The following is a 21,497-nucleotide window of genomic DNA, read 5'->3' as shown; positions in this document are numbered from 1 at the left end:
GTGGCTAGGTGGTTAAGACGCTGGCTCGCTAGCCCGGGGGTCAGGTGTTCCATCCCAGCATTGGCCGAGAAGGTTCATCTGGATTTTCCGACGTGGTTTCCCCTTGTCACGGGACCTGGGGCCTGTTTCTCGAAATCCTTACTAAAGATGATATTCAATTTTAGTAGATACTTCAATTTTGATTGGCTAAGCACTATAATCAATCTAATATTATCCAATCAAATTACTAAAATTTGGATTTTATCTTAGTTAAAATTTCGTGAAACAGGCCCCAGTATTATAATCAGATTGTGGGTGTTCGATCCCTGCATTGGCCGAGAAAGTTCATCTGGATTTTCCGACGTGGTTTCCCCTTGTCAGTGGTGCAGAACGGAGGGCCTGAAAAGGACAGCTGTCTAGTCCTTCGGATGAGACGAAAAACCGAGGTCCCGTGTATACATTGGAATGCACGTAAAAGATCCCTTGGCAGTTGGAATTCGATATAAGAGTAGGCGATAGTGCCGTTGCCCGGGCAAAATGTCCCTCATAGCACACTGTATAACGTATACCAGTCTTCATTAGCCCAGTATAGGAGTGGGACGTTAAACCCCATTTCATTTCATTTCATATATCTGGAATGTAACCTGACCAGTTGGTGATTTGTTAGACATTGTTATTTATGGAAACAAACATGGCCGCTGTATCAATAAAATATTAAATGAAATGGGGTTTAACGTCCGTCTGGGCTAATGAAGACGGACATACGCCATACAGTGTGCAATAAGGGAAAATGGAGCCGGACCAGGCTACTACCTATTCTAATTCAGAACTCCAACTGTCAAGGTTTTTTTTACGTACACACCAACGTTTACACGGGACCTCGGTTTTCGTCTAGACGAGGTTCCTTCCCAGGTTCTACATTCCGTAACATCGACTAGGGGAAACCCCGCTGGAAAATCCCGAGAAATTTCGACCCCGAGACCATATAGTTATTAAGCCATCTCCTTATTGACTACAGCCAGTTAATAGAATGTCAATCAGTGGATGACCTTTAACATTGTTTAATTATTAATTAGTGTAATCTGATCGATTGGTTATTTCTATTGTATCGATTGGTTATTTCTATGGAATCGATTAATTAGTTCTATTCATATATCTATTAAGTACACCCATGTCTACAGCCATGATGTCAATATCAAATAACATTGATCCAACATGTGATCAAACGGACGCCATATTGGATTTCAAGATGATCGATACGTTTTAAACATTATTTGTACATCACAAACTATAAATACCAGAAACAAATTCCTTTCCATTACTATTTATTAATTCTTTAATTCCAAGAGACATAAACCTTACAGCAGAAATACAATCAACTTTGATGTCAAACAGAAAGAAACTATTACAGCGGAGGTTGCCTGTGGCGTATCTGTTTAATTTTACTAATATGGAAGAGGAGGGTGTCTTTAGTGTATGTGTTTAATTTTACTAATAGTATCTGTGTACTAATATCAAAAACACGTATTTAAACAGGCATTATGACTTACGAGGTTAATCTGCCTAGTGCAAATCTTTGTTTGGGCATTATATATAATATATATTATTAACTATAGCTCCGATATTATGTAGATTAGAACGGTCCAGCCATTTAATGATTTTATTTAAAAATGGAGAGAGAGAGATGGAAAAGGGTTTAACGTCCACAAACTAGGTCATTTCGGGACTAACAAATAGATCAATTTTGTTTCAATAATTCGCTTGTGCGTCGAGGTCGTTAGCAGTGGGAGGAAACCGGAGGACCCGGAAAAACCCCACGAGGTTGGACAGGCGACCCTACTCCTTGTCACGTGCACACGTACAACCGGGGAATCGAAACCACGCCAGTTGACTCAATATTATCATTGATGTTTAGTTGAAAATACGAAAATATTAAAGTTACAATTTCATATTTTCTAAGAGAGTCAAAACATAATTATTTCTATGTCTTTTGCTCAATAGGTTGTCAACTCACTATTATACGATCATAGGTTATCTTTCTCACACTTAAAAATCTACACACCGGAAATAATAACACGGAGGGCCTGACAAGGACACCTGTCTAGTCGTTCGGATGGGACGAGAAACCGAGGTCCCGTGTACATATTGGCGTGCACGGAAAAGATCCCTTGACAGTTGGAATTCGATATTAAGAGTAGGCCGTAGTGCCGCTGTCCCTCGTGTTTTTTTTTAATATATTACTTAAACATACATTATGCAAGAGCTAAATCTGCCTATTGAAAGTCTTTATTTAGAATTCAGATGTTATAGAAATTATTAATTAGACAGTATGGATTTAAACAGTCGTCCATTGTTGATGCCAATTTTTAGCCCAAACATCCAACAGTGACAACGCCGTCAAGAATAAATTAATTGACTGAAATTTTCAACATTTTCTTTTTTATCATCTATTTTTGAATTATTTTTGCAAAAATGGCCAACTCTTTATAAAACTCTTAATTAATGTATCTTTAATGTCTCGCCCTGGTCCATTAAACCACACGGAGTTCTACTTTCAGTACCAAGTCATAATAATAGACGTTTGTTGGGATTTATTATCGGCTAGAAGCATATAGGCGTACGGGGAAATTTTTGACTGGGGGGCGGAGGTGGTTGGTGCCCAGAAAATGTAGTTAGGTTCTTAGTATGTTACATAATAATAATAAATTCGCTGTTAAATTGGACACATTCAAGAACACAATATTTTTTTTATACAACTTTTACAAAGTACAATTGTGTACCCAAATTTCCCCAGCATTTAGTGCCCAAAATGGGGGGCGGCCGACCCCCCCCAGCCCCCCCCCCCCCAGCTCGTACGCCTATGGCTAGAATGTATTAATATTGTGAATAAATGAGGTGTATCACATATTAATTATCGATGCTATATTCCAATAATCGACAGACAGGTAGAAGCTTCCCGCTGTTTCATCTTAGTTTTACGACCCCCATGAGATGTCAACGTTCATGTTTTTATTCGATGCGTGCAATAACACGAATAATGCATAACATAAAGAAAGAGAGAGAAATGGGGTTTAACGTCCACTCGACACAAACTAGGTCATTTCGGGACTAACATATGGTTTAATTTTATTTACATAATTCGCTTGCGCGTAGGGGTCTTTAGCAGTGGGAGGAAACCAGAGGACCCGGAGAAAACCCACGAGGTTGGACAGGCGACCCTACTCCTTGCCACGTACAACCAGGGATTCGAAACCACGCCAGTCGACTCAATGACAGAATTTATGATACAGCGCGCGCACGCTAACCATTCAGCCATCCAACCCCCCGCATAACATAAAACGCAACAACAAGACTCTCTAGAGATTATTGAAATGGAATGAGGTTTAACGCCCTACTTTTCTGTTCTGAATGGCCATACGGTGTGCTCTGAGGGAAATTGTACCCGGACAACGGCGCTATGGTCTACTCTTTTCTCGAATTCCACCTGTCAAGGGTTCTTTTACGTGCACACCCCTGACACGGGGAAACCTCGCCGGAAAATCCCGATGATCTCTCTCTGCCTATAACGGGATCGGACCTGGTGATCAGAAGCCACCCCTTGACATGTGGATGGTGGATGGGGGTGGCCGAATGGTTAGCACGTGTGCGCTGTATCATAAGGTCTGTCAACTGGCGGCGTGGTTTCGATTCCCTGGTTTTACGTGACAAGAGGTTGGGTCGCCTGTCCAACCTTGTGGGTTTTCTCCGGGTCCTCCGGTTTCCTCCCACTGCTAAAGACCCCTACCCGTAAGCGAATTATTAAAATAAAATTAAACCATATGTTAGTCCCGAAATGACCTGGTTTGTGTCGAGTGGACGTTAAACCCTGTTCTCTCTCTCTCTTCTCTCTGTCTCTCTCTCCGGGTCCTTCGGTTTCCCCCTCTCTCTCTCGCTCTCTCTCTCTCTCTCTCCGAGTTCTTCGGTTTCCCTCTCTCTCTCTCTCTCTCTCTCTCTCTCTCTCCGAGTTCTTCGGTTTCCCCCTCTCTCTCTCGCTCTCTCTTTCTCTCTCTCTCTCTCTCTCTCTCTCTCTCTCTCTCTCTCTCTCTCCGAGTTCTTCGGTTTCCCCCCCTCTCTCTCTCTCTCTCTCTCTCTCTCTCTCTCTCTCTCCGGGTCCTTCGGTTTCCCCCCCTCTCTCTCTCTCTCTCTCTCTCTCCGAGTTCTTTGGTTTCCTCTCTCTCTCTCTCTCTCTCTCTCTCTCTCTCTCTCTCTCTCTCTCTCATACTGCACGCCTTACGCTTAGTTTTAGTTCACCTGTTCCCTTTCACTCCAAGAATCAATTCGACTATCGATTAAAGCCCAATTAATCAAAAAGATAACTGTAATTTATAAAAGATAATTGCTCAAGATAAAGGTTGAAATCAATAGTTAATGGTATTAAGGAAATGTTTACAGGTGGTATTACAGGAGAAATTCTCTTTCACATTACAAATACAGATTATTAACAGGATTCGCAGTGGTAAAAACAATGGAATGGGGTTTAAACGCCCTATTGTTCTGCTCCGAACAGGGCTAATGAGGACAGGTGTGCTATAAACACCTTGGCAGGTGGGTGGGGTGAAATTTAATGTTGTCCTGTCTCCAACAACACCCACGTAAAATAGGTGAAAAATACTGTTTACATTTTATACCCAGACGGTTTAACAAGGACATCTGTCTAGTCGTTCGGACGGTGCGAAAAACCCGAGGTCCCGTATACACATTGGCGCCCACGTAAAAGATCCCCTGTCAGTTGGAATTTGATATAAGAAATACTGCAATTCGATTGGCTGACCAGTAAAATCAATTTGCATACATCCAATGAAGTTGCAGTATTTCTTAAGATTTCGATTTTATCTTAGTTTAAGTTTTCGTGAATAAGGGCCCAGGTAAATATTTCCCTCATAGCACACTGTATGGCGCATGTCCGTCTTCATTAGCCCAGTTAAGGAGCAGAAGAGTAGGACGTTAAACTCCATTTCATTTCATTTCATTACATTTTATACCCAATAGTATCCATAATATTTGAAATTAAAAACACTAATTAAAATTCTATAATATTATTCCATTTCAATCAATATTGATATTGTTACCGCAACAATATGGGAGAGAAAGAAATAGGTTTTAACGTCCACTCGACACAAACTAGGTCATTTCGGGACCCACGAGGTTGGACAGGCGACCCCACTCATTGTCACGTACAACCGGGAAATAGAAACCACGCCAGTTGACTCAATGACAGGCTTTATGATACAGCGCGCACATGCTGACCATTAAGCCTTCCAACCCCCCCGCGACATTATGGAATCCTAACATCTAATATGTAAGTGAAATGAAATGAAATGGGGTTTAACGTCCTACTGTTCTGCTCCTAACCTGGGCTAATGAAGACGGACATACGTCATACAGTGTGCTATGAGGGAAATTTTGCCCGGGCAGCGGCGCTACGGCCTACTCTTATTTGCAATATGGAAATTAAGGGTTTAATTATGATCAGTTGTTGTTTTAGCATGATTTGTACATTCCACCCCCCCCCCCTTTAAGGGTTTCTTATTGATTATTAATAGTTTACTTAGGTATGACTTTGAATGGCTTCGGCCTTATTTTGTTAATTAGTTTATTGTTATCTGTTTGTATATAACCTTCTGTAACATGTTGATTGTATCATTGCTTGATAACGGTGAGGGTAACCTCATTGAAACATTGCAGTTAATAAACCTAGTGAATGTCATCCATAAAGCTGTCTGTTATTATACATCACTTTCACTAAATGCCTTTCAAAGACAGGCCTACTCTTATATCGAATTCCAACTACCAAGGGATCTTTTACGTGCATTCTAATGTATACACGGGACCTCGGTTTTTCGTATCATCCGAAGGACTAGACAGCTGTCCTTGTCAGGCCCCCCGTCCTGCATCACTGACAAGGGGGAACCACGCCGGAAAATCTGGATGAACTTTCTCGGCCAATGCTGGGATCGAACACCCGACCTCCAGACTAGCGAGCCAGCGTCTTACCCACTTAGCCACGTGATCCCCCCTAATATGTAAGAAAAACACATCCTACTAGACGACGAGGATGTAATTAGTGATTATAATATTTTTAATAAACGTGTAAAATGGACTAATTAGGCTTAAACGGATGTCGTACTATTTGAACATAATTGGTGATAAATATTGGGGGTTGGATGTCCGAATGGTTAACACGTGCGCGCTGTGTCATCAGGCCTGTCATTTAGTTAACTGACGTGGTTTCGATTCTTCGTTTGTACGTGACAAAGAGTAGGTCTGTCCAACCTCGTGGGTTTTCTCCGGATCCTCTGGTTTCCTCCCACTGTTAAAGACCACCCAGTTTATAAACTGTCTTGACTGCTTCGTAGAATCAAACTTGTTTTTTGGGGGGACATGAACGCCCGGCGATTTATGTTACATGTGAATGTTACTTTCCCTCTCTCAAATGCTACCAAAAGTGTGTAATTGTCACATGACAACGTCGGTATTGCCCCATTGCTTGTTTAATTCTTTTTACAAATCGGTGGGGCAATTATTTTCAGCAATGGGGCAATTGTTTTCAACAGTGGGGCAATTTGTTTCAGCAGTGGGGCAATTCAGCATTAATGGTAACTGATTTGAATAATGGGGTAACTGTTTTCAGTAATGGGGTAACTGTTTTCAGTGATGGGGTGAATGTTTTCAGCAGGGGAGCAATTGTGTTCGAATACAGATTCAAAACATGTTTGATTCGAAACTAAGTCTATAGTAGCCAATTCTGTATTATACCCGTAACCCTAGCAACGATCGATTATAATCTGACACGATTGACAATCGAATGTAATCGGGCACGATTGACAAGCGATTGAAAATTTTAACTTATCGTTCAGTAAGCATAAAATGAAATATAAGGTCCACAATCCGATGATACTCGCAGGAGGGGCCCGGATCGAGGCACATGCATCTGTAATAGTCTGTCTACTCATAAAGAATCGCTTTCCTCCAAACTTAATGTTACGTTTCAAAGAGATTTTCCACGTTCCATGCGCTTGTTTATTCGGGCACGGAGATGGGGGGGGGGGGAGAAGACAAAAGAGAGAGAGAGAGAAATCTTATGATTTCACGCGCACGCGTTTAACCACTAAATCCCCCCATCCACCCGCCGCCCAAGTGTAATTGAACATCCACAGGTAATATTGATTACTTACTGATTAGAAATGATTATCAATCACCTAGATTATCGATGACGTCTCGACTGATTGAGTATCTATAGATAATTATAGCTCAATCTATACGATTGATTAGTTTATATATATGCCAACCAACACTAGCATATATATATATATATATATATATCGGATGAGACGAAAAACCGAGGTCCCGTGTACACATTGGCGTGCACGTAAAAGATCCCATGACAGTTGGAATTCAATATAAGAGTAGGCCGTAGTGCCGCTGTCCGGGCAAAATTTCCCTCATAGCACACTGTATGGCGTATGCCCGTCTTCATTAGCCCAGTTCGGAGCAAAACAATAGGACGTTAAACCCCATTTCATTTCATTTATATATATATATATATATTTATATATATATATATATAATTACGTTGAAAAAGAAATAAAGACATGTTTATGGCCAACGTTTTCAGTTCTCTTGAACCTCTTCAGGCCATATTGATATAATATAATACAGACACCATCATTTCTATTCTGAATATTAAATACTTCATATGTGTGTTCCCAGAGGCCTACAGCGTTGCTCTATCCCTCGGACCAGTTGGTGTTCTTGCTCTCCGTCCTGCACCACTGACAAAATGAAACCACGTCGGAAAATACCGATAAACACCAGGGATCGAACACGCGATCTCCAGGCCAACGAGCCTAGAAAGCGAGTCAGCGTCTTACCCTCTTAGCCACCATGACTCCGGACCGATTGGTGTTCTTGTCCCGACATCGCGGTGAAGAATTTGTTTATAATGAAAAAAAAAATGAAACTAGCTTGATTTACCGTTTCTCCTCGAATTTAGGCCAAAGTATTTTTCAATGGATGCAGAGACGAATATCATTTTTCTTTCAATCAGGACCGGCAAGTCCTCCGGGCTCTCGGACCACGTCCGGCGGTCCGAGAGTCAGTTCGCCCAGGTTTGTTCCTGTTCTCTTTCAGGAACTCCTAAGAACTCTGGCTAATAACTTTCAAATTACAGTCGGGTACTAGCTGAGTAGACGTCCTTAATACATTTTATTTAATTCTCTAGCCATTTTATTTTTTTTGTGTGGGGGAGGGGGGTCCGAATGTTTAGCAAGTGCGCGATGTATCATACGGTCTGTCATTGAGTCAACTGGTTTCGATTTCCCGGTTGTAAGTGACAAGGAGTAGGGTCGCCTGTCCAGTCTCGTGGGTTTTCTCCGGGTCCTCCGGTTTTCTCCCACTGCTAAAGACCCCTACGCGCAAGCGAATTATTGAAATAAAATTGAGCCATATGTTAGTCCCGAAATGACCTAGTTTGTGTCGAGTGGACGTTAAACCCCGTGTTTCTCTCTCTCTCTCTAGCCATTTTAACACCAGGTACAACTTCAATAGAAATCGGCACCGAAAACAGAAGACACGGACTAGGCACGTTTAAAATCGGCACCGTAAAGTAAAAGTATAAATTAGTTCTTACCTGCACGCGATGACGGATCCAATGGCACTGTATTTTCTTCAATATTTTACCTGTCCTGTCACTCAGTGAATCAATAATAGTTGCCATGATTACATACATAGACTAGATTATCATACCGTATTTCACTGTAGGATACTCGAGAATCGTCAGCCTGTTGATCTCGTCTATGGCGAATGGTTAATAATGCAATTACATGTAAAGTGCTAATGACGATATTGTTTTTTCGGGCATACATATCATAAGAGAGCTTCGGGCATATTTTCGGGCATGCAGTGGACAAGAAAAAGACGAGAAAATACTTTTCGGGCAGTGTGGATCTCATAGAAATAAGTTAGTTATATTTTTTCTCTAAACGTTAATAGAAAACAAAGGTCGTCAAATTTTTCATTGCCCGAAAATAAATTTTTGGGGGGGCATACCCGGCTCCTACGCCTATGTTGTAGACAATATAAAGTTTGAATTTGTTGCTATACCGATTAGTGATGGAACTGTTTAGAGAAAAAAGCGGAAATCGGTTTGTTCACAGAGTTCAGTTTCGTTTTCGTCTGAAGTGCACAGGGTCAATAAGGAATTTAAGCAGCAACGGTGGAGACGACGTCAGGTTTGGCGTGAGGTCTATGAAGACCAAACAGCTCTTTATTCAGGACTATGAATGAAGAACTAAGAATTAAAAACACCGAATAAAGAACTGGTTGGTCTTCTATAGAGGCCAGGGGGATTACCCGAAACATTGTTTCGGATTAGATTGGGGTGAGGCTAAAATGGCGACAATTATGCTTCGCTGTTCGTTTGTTTTTTGTTTGTTATTATTGCGATGAATATGCTTTGCGCGAGCCATCACTCCCCTACTCCCAGTCTCATAGAAATGTCTATCATTTTTCCATTCGATGTTCCGGACTTTCAAACCTGGTATCGCAGTTTGACTCGGTATCCGTGAAGGTTGAGGGATTGCAGACCCACCCAGTCTCGGTCCATCTCGCCGCTAGAAGCTTGGACCCATCACCGAGTGGAACTTTACAGAGAAGGTTGAGGGATAGCTCTCAGTCTCCGCCCGAGCGCCGCTAGATGGATTATCGTGAAGCGTTCATCTGGAATTCTATTTTTTTTTCTTCTTTTGCCATAAACCGCGGGGCTTTGATCCGATTGGACTCAAATCCTTGTGCAGAGGAATAGAGAGTTCAGTTACGATAGCTACTCGTTCATATGGCTGCCTGTTGTCACATGTAACCTGGCGGAATGCCAAAAATGCATCTTTTTAATCGAAATAGCATACATCGTTAAAAAACCCCAAACAAACAGGGGCCTGTTTCTCGAAATTTTAACTAAGCTAAAATCCAAATTTTAGTAATTTAATTGGATAATATTAGATTGATTTTAGTGCTAAGCCAATCAAAATTGAAGTATCTACTAAAATTTGGATTTTATATTTAGTTAAGATATTTATAACCAGTGAGAATTGATGTATCACCTTGCTTCGCCTTTCGCCATTTGTCTGTATGATTTAATCTGCGAGAGAGTTTTTCAATAATTTGGTTGTTTTTAGTATAAATGTTTAGTTTGGTTATTTTTAGCATAAATGTTTAGTTTGGTTATTTTTAGCATAAATGTTTAATTTAGTTATTTTTAGCATAAATAAATGTTTTATTTAGTTATTTTTAGCATAAATAAATGTTTAAATTAGTTATTTTTAATATAAATGTTTGATTTGGTTATTTTTAGTATAAATGTTTGATTTGGTTATTTTTAGTATAAATGTTTGATTTGGTTGTTTTTAGTATAAATGTTTGATTTGGTTGTTTTTAGTATAAATGTTTGATTTGGTTGTTTTTAATATAAATGTTTGATTTGGTTATTTTTAGTATAAATGTTTGATTTGGTTGTTTTTAGTATAAATGTTTGATTTGGTTGTTTTTAGTATAAATGTTTGATTTGGTTGTTTTTAGTATAAATGTTTGATTTGGTTGTTTTTATTATAAATGTTTGATTTGGTTATTTTTAGTATAAATGTTTGATTTGGTTGTTTTTAGTATAAATGTTTGATTTGGTTGTTTTTATTATAAATGTTTGATTTGGTTGTTTTTATTATAAATGTTTGATTTGGTTGTTTTTAGTATAAATGTTTGATTTGGTTGTTTTTAGTATAAATGTTTGATTTGGTTGTTTTTAGTATAAATGTTTGATTTGGTTGTTTTTAGTATAAATGTCTGATTTGGTTATTTTTAGTATAAATGTTTGATTTGGTTATTTTTAGTATAAATGTTTGATTTGGTTGTTTTTAGTATAAATGTTTGATTTGGTTGTTTTTAGTATAAATAGGGTTGGGTATAAATGAACTTTTTCCCGTGACTTGTGGTTTCTATGACCATTTCGGACGCTGAAAACGAATCCGTCGGAATATTCGATCTAGGATGACCTTTGACCCTCGAAAATTCAATTTATTCAAAATGGCGGCCAAATTTCATGTTTTTAATTAAAAATATCATAAACATACCATCAAATACCTCTATCTATAGGTTTTAGAGGCAGGAAAGAATGAAAAACAACATTTCAGAACAGAATATGTCGGAATTTTTTTACTTAGGATGACTTTTGACACTGGAAATTTCAATTTATTCAAAATGGCGGCCAAATTTCATGTTTTTTTCATGTTTTAGGTCAAATATATCCTAAACATACTGTCTAATTTACAGTTGTGAAGCATCTCAGCTTTCATACTATCAAAAACTTCGAAAATCATGAGAAAATCTCATTTTGTAGCAAAATTAGACATTTATTTTTTAAAAACAATACTTTCCAGATTCAGTTTATATCACCAACTACTCCTCTCAGAAGTTAATCAATGTCAATAGCAATGTCATTTTCTGGCCTTAAAACGTTCTTTATAGAGTTCCGTAATTTTACCAAATTGAATTTCTTCATTTTGAAACGATTTAATGTAGTAATTCTTTTTCAGATGGACTGTCAAGAAGTGGAAGACTGTTTGCTGTTTATGGTCCACCATGCTCTTTGCACTGATCAATGTTTGAAGTAATCGTGGGTTCTTTTTCTCCTTGAATTGCGTCTTTTGCGCTAAGGCTAACTTTTTAGATAATTTCAGAGTAGCCATAATGTCCTTCTCCAGGGTCAAAGTAAGTGGCGGTACATAATTTGTGCAGTCCATCTCAAGGAAAAAACGTGATATATACGAATGGTCTTTTAGTAGAATCCTTGAGTGAAGAGGAGCGACAAGAGAGGTGGAAGTGAGCCCATAAGTCGGACGCTACAGTGGCAGCAAGGAAACTAGAGAAAGACATTATGGCTACTCTGAAATTACGTACAACCGGGGAATCGAATCAATGATCGAACGAGCTTTATCGATTTTCCCTGGACAGTGGCTTGTGTTTTTGTCCCATCTACGCAATGAGAGAGGGGAGGTGGGGGTGGATAGCCTAATGGTTAGCACGTACGCGTGTATCATAAGGCCTGTCATTGAGCCAACTGCCGTGGTTTCGATTCCCCGGTTGTACGTGTCAAGGGGTAGGGTCGCCTGTCTATCCTTCTGGGTTTTCTCCGGATCCCTCCCACTGGTTATAAAGACCCAAGCGAATTATTGAAATAAAATTGAACCATGTGTTAGTCCCGAAATGACCTAGTTTGTGTCGAGTGGACTCCACAATGACAGATAGCGAGAGAGAGATAGAAAGGGTGGGGGGATTTAACGTCCTCTCGACGCAAATTAGATCATTTCTAAACTAACGTATGGTACAATTTAATTCCTTTTTATTTCAATAATTCGCTTGCGCGTAAGGGTCTTTAGCAATGGGAGGAAACCGGTGGACCCTACTCCTCGTCACGCACAAGCAGAGGCTCGAAACAACGCAACTTGACTGGCTGAATGACAGATCACGTGATCTTAAACGCACGGCTTTAAACTACTCGACCATCCAAGCCCCCCAACACGCTACACCACTAGAAACTGTTCTTTGCTAACATTAAATAACCAGGAACGCGTTTTAGTTTTGTAGCTATAACAATCTGATTAAAATACAGATCTATTTCGTTTCGTTTTTTTTATACTTTCGATGGCCTACACTACATGAAGATCTGACAAGTTATAGCGATAGGTCACGTCAGGGGTCAAAAGACAGACTTTTGACCTATGACGTGATACATTTGATTAACCAATCAGCATTGATGTTACTAGTGGATTACCCACAGTTCCGGGCAAAAAATGATTCGGTAGACCATTTGATTGGCTGACCCCTCATTTCAAGCAGAACACGAGTTAAATAACAAGTCTTCCAGATCCAAGTGTAGTAAAGACAAGTAAAACGAAATTTTGAACTATAAAAACGAAACGAAATAGGATCTGTGTTTTAATCAGATTGGTAGCTATACACAAGCGTGTGGTAATGGACCAGAAACCGAGTAGTAGATCATAGCCGCCATCTTAGAATTGTGTCATCGTATAAGATTCGATCCTACTTTTATCATAGGGTTTTATCGAAGAGCGTCGCCGGAGAAGACGAAGATGAACAATAATAAGAAAAACAAATTGGGGAGCGCTTGGGACCTAGTTTCTGTTCCCTAAAATATGACAAATCTGTTACCGACCTAACCTCAAAACTGATATAAAATCACTGAGTTTTATATCAGATCCGTTCGTCTCGTTGATAAATTTTACACGCGAGTGGGAATATAAAATATAATAAAGTTTATTTTAGAAGTTGAGTAGATTTAGACCCCGCGTTAGTGTTCAGCATAGCTTATAAACCTGTAAGGTTAAATCTCGTTAAAGTTGCAATTTCATATTTTTAAGTTATATTTTTAAAATTTATTAAAATAAAGCCTTAAAATAGATGGTATCTATAAACAGTCCTACTTTGTTAAAGAATATACTATTAATCCTATAATTCACTAATATTGCCAGTTGAGAAATTGGCAAAAATATCATTTTGATCTTCAAATTCAAACGTTTGAAGATAACTACTCCATGGTGGAGAATAGAAAACAAGGGAGATAATTGTGTTATTATTTCCGGTGTAAATGAGTTTTAAGTGTGAGAATGACACCTATGATCGTATAATAGTGAGTTAACAACCTATTCAGCAAGAGACATAGAAATAATTATGTTTTGACTTTCTTAGAAAATATGAAATTGTAACTTTAATCTTTGGGGTATATTCTATGCCCGGAATAACTTGCGGTCTGAAAGTCAGGGGCGGCTTTGGATATATACAGGGAAATTTGGGGTTATTCTTCTGAAAGTTTTTCTTTAAACCTGTACCGGGTTATTCTTCCATGGTAGGTTTTTTTTCATAAGGAAACATGATATAAGGTTTTTCTTGCGGGAATTCTGGGATAATCTCATCTTGCGTACATGTAAACATAGATTGTTTATAAGAAAGATAAAGTCCTCGACTTCGGTTATGCTGGGGAAGAAGGACTTCACAAAAAAAAAACCTCGACAGAAAAACCTCAGCCTACCAGCTTCGGTTTTTGTTTTTCTTCTTCAGACTTTCTTTCCCCAGCATAACCTCAGTCTCATGCTTTATCCTACACATATTGACCTACAAAGATGTAAGATAATGGATTATAAAGTAAATTCAATGGCCATTACAATAGAAGGCGAGCCATATTGTAACGTGATAGATTCATTGAGCTAATATAATCACAAACAAAAAGACTCCGTCATCAACATCACGCGTCATTGTGGACCATTGAATACTGAGTTAAATTTGTTTCCACGGAAACAATAAAAACAAAAGATCTTTGATATTCCTAATTAGCAATTGGGTTGCAAAAAGATATCGTGAATGGTTAATGAGGTGTGTTCCAGATTTAAAGAGAAGTGGGATTTAACGTCCACTCGACACAAAGTAGGTAATTTCGGGGCTAACATATGGTTCAATTTTATTTCAATAATTCGCTTGGGCGTAGGGGTCTTTAGCAGTGGGAGGAAACTGGAGGATCCGGAGAAAACCCACGAGGTTGGACAGGCGACCCTACTCGTCACGTACAACTGGTGAATCGAAACCACTCCAGTTGACTCAATGACAGACCTTATGATACAGCGCGCATGTGTTAACCATTCGGCCATACAACCCCACCGTTCCAGATACAAACTTGTATACTAAAAACTAAGTCAACTGAATTTAGAAAGATTTATATCTGCCATAGCAGGTTGATATCTGTACAAAATTTGAACTGTTTATGAGAAATGTTTAAAAAACAAAATTGGGACAGAAGAACGAACGGGCATTGAACATTTAAATATCACCTCGAAACATTGTCGGGCGGGGGGTAATTACAAAGGGGTTAGCCATATTATAAATGAAATGAAATGAAATGGGGTTAACATCCTACTGTTCTGCTCCGAACTGGGCTAATGAAGACGGGCATACGCCATACAGTGTGCTATCAGGGAAATTTTGCCCGGGCAGCGGCACTACGGCCTACTCACATCGAATTCCAACTGTCAAGGAATCTTTTACGTACACGCCAATGTGTGCACGTCCCATCCGAACGGTTACACAGCTGACGTTGTCAGGCCCTCCGTCCTGCATCACTGACAAGGGGAACCACGTCGGAAAATCTGGATGAACTTTCTTTTCCAATGCATAGCCATATTATAATGCATGACGTATTCATCGCCCAACTATAGCAATGGAACCCAGACGGGGTCATGGTGGACATATTTATAGACTACTAGAAAATTATTTATGAAGAAGATAAGAGTATGAAGATGGGGTATCTTCAAACTCGTCAGTGATTCATATAGACAGGAGTACCACAAGGATACGTCCTAGGCCCTTTACTTTTTGGCGCCTACATAACCAATCTGGTGGATGATACGTTACTTAGACCACGAATTCTACCTGGATAGTTTAGTAAATTTTAACCCGAATCACGCCACAAATATTAATTTCTTCTGAGAACATCGCCCTGTTAGCTTTACACCAAAAGTATTACTTTCGTCAGAGAACATCGTCCTGCTAGCTTTACACCAAAAGTATTTTTTCTTCAGAGAACAGCGCCCTGTTAGCTTTACACCAAAAGTATTATTTTCTTCAGAGAACACCACTGCTCTGATGAATTTATTTACCGTCTCTTGATGCTGACGATACTGATTTAACTTTTCTTATCTTGATTGTTGATACTTATCGTGTCCTGTTGGTTTTACTTAATGTCTCTTGATTGTTGATACTTATCGTATTCCTGCTTACCATCTCTCGATTTTTGATACTTATCGTGCCCTGCTTACCATCTCTTGATTGTTGATACTTATCGTGACCTTCTCTCCATATCTTGATTGATGATACTTATCGTGTCCTACTGGTTTTACTTAATGTTTATAGATGCCAATACTATTTATCACGTCCACCGGTGGCTACAGCATCCGACCCGAAAAAAATATATAAAATTTTAAGAAATAAAATGCCGAAATGCCTGTTCAGCATCATGGGTTTCTCCTACGCACAGATTTATTGAAATACAATTCTACCATGTTATTTTAGTCCCGAAATGACCTACTTTGTGTCGAGTGGATGTTAGCCCCCCCTCTCTCTCTCTCTCCCTCTCCAAGTCGCTAACCTCATTAACTTCTGTATCATCAGGTCAGGTAATTGTGTCTTATATAATCACTGGTTAATTTATATATCTTCTTAGCCATCTGAACTTTTATATAAGTGAAAGGAAATGGGGTTTAATGATGTATCCTGACTGGACTAACGATGACGGAGAAACCTTACATAATTCGTAATTATAATTATTATAAGACATTAGTTATATTTCAGATCTCATTTTTATGTGATGGTAAAAGAAATGTTAAACATATATTATACAAGAGGTAAATCTACATATTGCAGGTCTTCCTTTAGGCCTGAAATGTTATATAAACTATGAATTAGACATTAATTAACTTATCCAGACCACAATCTACTCTATATGGCATCTCTAGCCTGTGATATTTACTGGATTGGGATCCGATTTACTGCTCAACTTTCATTCATGATTAAATCATGAAGTGAATAATCGAGACTATGTTTTTTTTTTATCGTACTGACTTTAGTAATGATGATCGAGGCTAGGCCGAAAATTCAATCTCTAAATTCTCGGTTCAGAGTGGATCAATTTGACTGAAATTTTCTGCAAATATCCTTTACATTATCTAGTGTTTAACTATTATAGTGAGAACTGCTAGCTCGTTACAGAATCTCCCATAATGTATCTTTAATTAATCTATATAATCCAATCTGATTAAAATACAGATCTATATTTCGTTTCGTTTTTTTATACGTTCGGTAGCCTACACTACATGCAGATCTGACCAGTTGTTTTAGGAGGTCGCGTGAGAGGTCATACGAGCGGCTTACGACCTATGACGTCAGAATTTGATTAACCATTCAGCATTGATGTATCTAGTGGATTACCCACAGTTCCATGCACCTCACGCCAAAAGATCGCCGTAACAGACCGTTTCATTGGATAATCCCTCACATCATCCAGAACACGCCAATGATAACAACTCCTCCAGATCCTAGTGTAGTAAAGACAAGTAAAACGAAATTTTGAACTATAAAAAACGAAACGAAATAGGGTCTGTGTTTTAATCAGATTGTATATAATTTAAATATTTAGTGAATAAATAGTGTTTTAAATGAAAGGCAGGCCATTTATTTACATGAAATTAGATGAAATGAAATGGAATTTAACGTCGTACTATTCTGCTCCTACTGGAATAACGAAGACGGTATTTAATTGCAGAACTCTGCATAGCATATATTTGTCTTCATGAGACCTGGAAGAGAGAGGATTCGAAAAAAACGCCAGTTGACTTAATGACAGACTTTATGATACAGCACGCACGTGCTAACCACCATTCGCCCCCCCCCCCGGGAAGTTCTTAAGAATCTATTATTTATTAGTCTGTCTAAAGGAAATGAAAGAATCGTCCACAAATCGTTTTATAAATCAAAAAGACGATAATCTTTATTTGCTGTGGTTCTATATGGGCTTAATCTTCAGGGACAAACTCTGGTTTGCCCTTATATGGGGATGCCTGTTTATCGCCCCATCCAAACCTCCTGTTCCCAGCCCCACCCAAATCCCCTTTTTATAGCCCCACCCTAAATCCCCTGTTTAATATAACAGTGGTATTTATATGATCACCATTTTACAATATTGTAGTTTTTAAGGGGTTAAGCTTACCGCCAATAGTGAAGGGAGACAGGGAAATATGAGGTTTAATGTCCACTTGGTCATTGCGGGACTAACATATGGTTCAATTATATTTCCATAATTCGCTTGCGCGTAGGCGTCTTTAGCAATGGAAGGAAACCGGAGGACCAGGAGAAAACCCACGAGGTTGGAAAGGCTACCCTACTCCTTGTCACGTACAACCGGAGAACCGAAACCACGCCAGTTGACTCAATAACAGACCTTATGATATAACGCGCGCGGCCAATAATGGACAGACACTGTAAAGCCCTGGTCATTAGAATCAGTAACGCTATAACCTCTTCTTTTAAAAAAAGTCAAGCTAATTATGACTCCAAGTGGAAGTAGGAGCAATTATTTGTTTGAAAGTGAGCTGTGAGCAAGATATGAATAAACCGGAAACATAATTCAAGTGTTGGTATTAATTCCATGACATGACAACCGTAACTATGCATTTAAATAACCATTTGTTTTAAAGTAAAGAATATGTTATAACGGTGCATATTGATTTTAACAAACTTAGGTTGGGTATATTTATAGGATAATGTCAATAACTAGGTCTCTTTTGAATCGCAGAGAGAGAGAGAGAGAGAGAGAGAGAGAGAGATTTAACGGCCACTCGATACAAACTAGGTCGTTTTGGGTCTAACACATGATTCAATTTTATTTCAATACTTCGTTAGCGCGTATGGGTCTTTAGCAGTGAGTGGAAACCGGAGGACCCAGCGAAAACCCACGAGGTTGGACAGGCGACCCTACTCCTTGTTGATATACAACCAGAGAATCGAAACCCCGCTAGTTGACTCAATGACAGACAGCATAAGCTTTCAGGTTATAAAACTCCAGATAATATTATTTAAACAAATATATCAATATATATCAATGGCGGTCAATACACGGGTTTAATACATTACTAACTAGAATATACACGTATCTAAAGGTCTGTGGAGAATTGTTATACATTATCGACAAGCAGTCATATTATTACATATAGAAGAAATCAGATTATTGGATTTTAATTAATACGCAATAAAATTCTTAATTTAAATTCTAGTGGCAACTGACTTCCTAGTGATCCATCAAATGTAAGTTGACGCCATTTTCCGTTAATGGTATAATATATTCTCGGCGAGTTCCAAACATTCATGAAACATACTGTACAACAATCAAATGAAGAGACATCCAGTTCAACTCTGTGAAACAATTAAAAATAAGAGACACCCAGTTCAACCCAGTGAAACAATTAAAATTAAGAGACACACAGTTCAGCTCGGTGAAAAAATTAAAATTAAGAGACAAACAGTTCAGCTCAGTGAAACAATTAAAAATAAGAGACACACAGTTCAACTCAGTGAAACAGTTAAAATTAAGAGACACACAGTTCAGCTCAGTGAAACAATCAAAAATAAGAGACACACAGTTCAACTCAGTGAAACAATTAAAATTAAGAGACACACAGTTCAACCCAGTGAAACAATTAAAATTAAGAGGCATAGAGTTCAGCTCAGTGAAACAATTAAAAATAAGAGACACACAGTTCAGCTCAGTGAAACAGTTAAAAATAAGAGACACACAATTCAACTCAGTGAAACAATTAAAATTAAGAGACACGCAGTTCAGCTCAGTTCAACAATTAAAATTAAGAGACACACAGTTCAACTCAGTGAAACAGTTAAAATTAAGGGACACACAGTTCAGCTCAGTGAAACAATTAAAATTAAGAGACACACAGTTCAACTCAGTGAAACAGTTAAAATTAAGGGACACACAGTTCAGCTCAGTGAAACAATCAAAAATAAGAGACACACAGTTCAGCTCGGTGAGACAATTAAAATTAAGAGATACCCAGTTCAGTTCAGTTAAACAATTAAAATTAAGAGACATCCAGTTCAACTCGGTTAAAATTAATAGACACACAGTTCAACTCGGTGAAACAATGAAAATTAAGAGACACGCAGTTCAGCTCGGTGAAACAATCAAAAATAAGAGACACACAGTTCAACTCAGTGAAACAATTAAAAATAAGAGACATACAGTTCAGCTCAGTGAAACAATTAAAATTAAGAGACATCCAGTTCAACTCGGTTAAAATTAATAGACACACAGTTCAACTCGGTGAAACAATGAAAATTAAGAGACACGCAGTTCAGCTCGGTGAAACAATCAAAAATAAGAGACATACAGTTCAACTCAGTGAAACAATTAATATTAAGAAACATACAGTTCAAATCAAATGAAATGGGGTTTAACGTCCTACTGTTCTGCTCTGACTGGGCTAATGAAGACGGGCATAGACCATACAGTGTGCTATGAGGGACATTTGGACCGGACAACGGGGCTATGGCCTACTTTTATATTGAATTCCAGCTGCCAAGGGATCTTTTACGTACACGCCAATGTGTACACTGGACGTCGGTTTTTCGTTCCATCCGAACTCCTAGACAGCTGTCCTTGCCAGGCCCTCCGTCTTGCACCACTGATAAGGTGATACAATGCCGGAAAATTCCGATGAACTTTCTCGGCAAACTCAGGGGTCGAGCCCGGGACCTCTGGGTTAGTGAGCCAACGTCTTACTCACTGAACCACCGTGGCTCCCCGATTACGTTCCTAAATACACATTCCAATAGACGTACGTCGGATGTTGAATCAATCAATCAATCAAACAGAAATATTCTGGTCACGTATTACAGCTGGTCTTGAAGTATATGGTCAAGTGGAAAAGTGTATTTAATTACTACTGCTTTCAATCTTCATCAAAAATAATTTATTTAGCAAATATTAGTTATTGGGAAAATATCAATAACCATTTAATATGGAAGAACAAATGGGACAATATTAAAACTAAGAAATTATTTTTTAATTTTAATATTTAATAATATAGAAATGTTAACGTTAACCTTCAGAATTATACAGACTCGGGTGCCATTTGTCATGTGTTGTCTAATCATTTGGATGGGACGAAGAAAACGAGGTCCATCTGTGCTAATGTTCACATTCACTAAAACAAAACCTTGATAATCTCAAAATGAGGAAATCATTCTGTGGACAAGACGTTAAACCCCATTCCTATAGAAATAAGTCGCCAGATCAACTCGAATACTTTATGTTGGCCCAAATCAACGAGTTTTAATTACATTTAACGCATGTTCATTCAAACATTGCTTTAATAGTCAATTACATCCAGGACCCGTGGGGGTTGGGGAGGGGGACACTTGTACAGGGGCCCGGGGCCTAGAGGGCCCCAGAGGTATGCCGAGTAATGTTTTAAAAAATATGTTGGTATAAATTAAAGATACATTATGTAAGATTGCTATAATAGTTCAAAAATTGATAATGCAAAATAAATATATTGAAAATTTCATTCAAATTACTCTATTGCGAGCGAAGATATTAGCCTTTGAAGGTTTGACAAGACGTGTACAATAATTTCAACCACCGTGCTGGTTGTTCGACGCTAAGTCTCGCTCCTCCAGGTTTAGCTTAAATCGAAATATGGCTGAACTGTTCTAATCTATTTTTAAATATCGGAGAAATCTGATGCCATAGAGAGTTGATTATGGCCTGCATAATGTATGTTTAAAAAAAAAAAATATACTGTAACATGATCGTAAAGTAAAAGAAAACCGGTGACGTTTCTGAATGTGAGTACCTA

This window comes from Patella vulgata, chromosome 5 (assembly GCF_932274485.2).
Source record: "Patella vulgata chromosome 5, xgPatVulg1.2, whole genome shotgun sequence".
Classification (NCBI taxonomy): domain Eukaryota; kingdom Metazoa; phylum Mollusca; class Gastropoda; family Patellidae; genus Patella; species Patella vulgata.
This window is presented reverse-complemented; position numbering follows the sequence as displayed.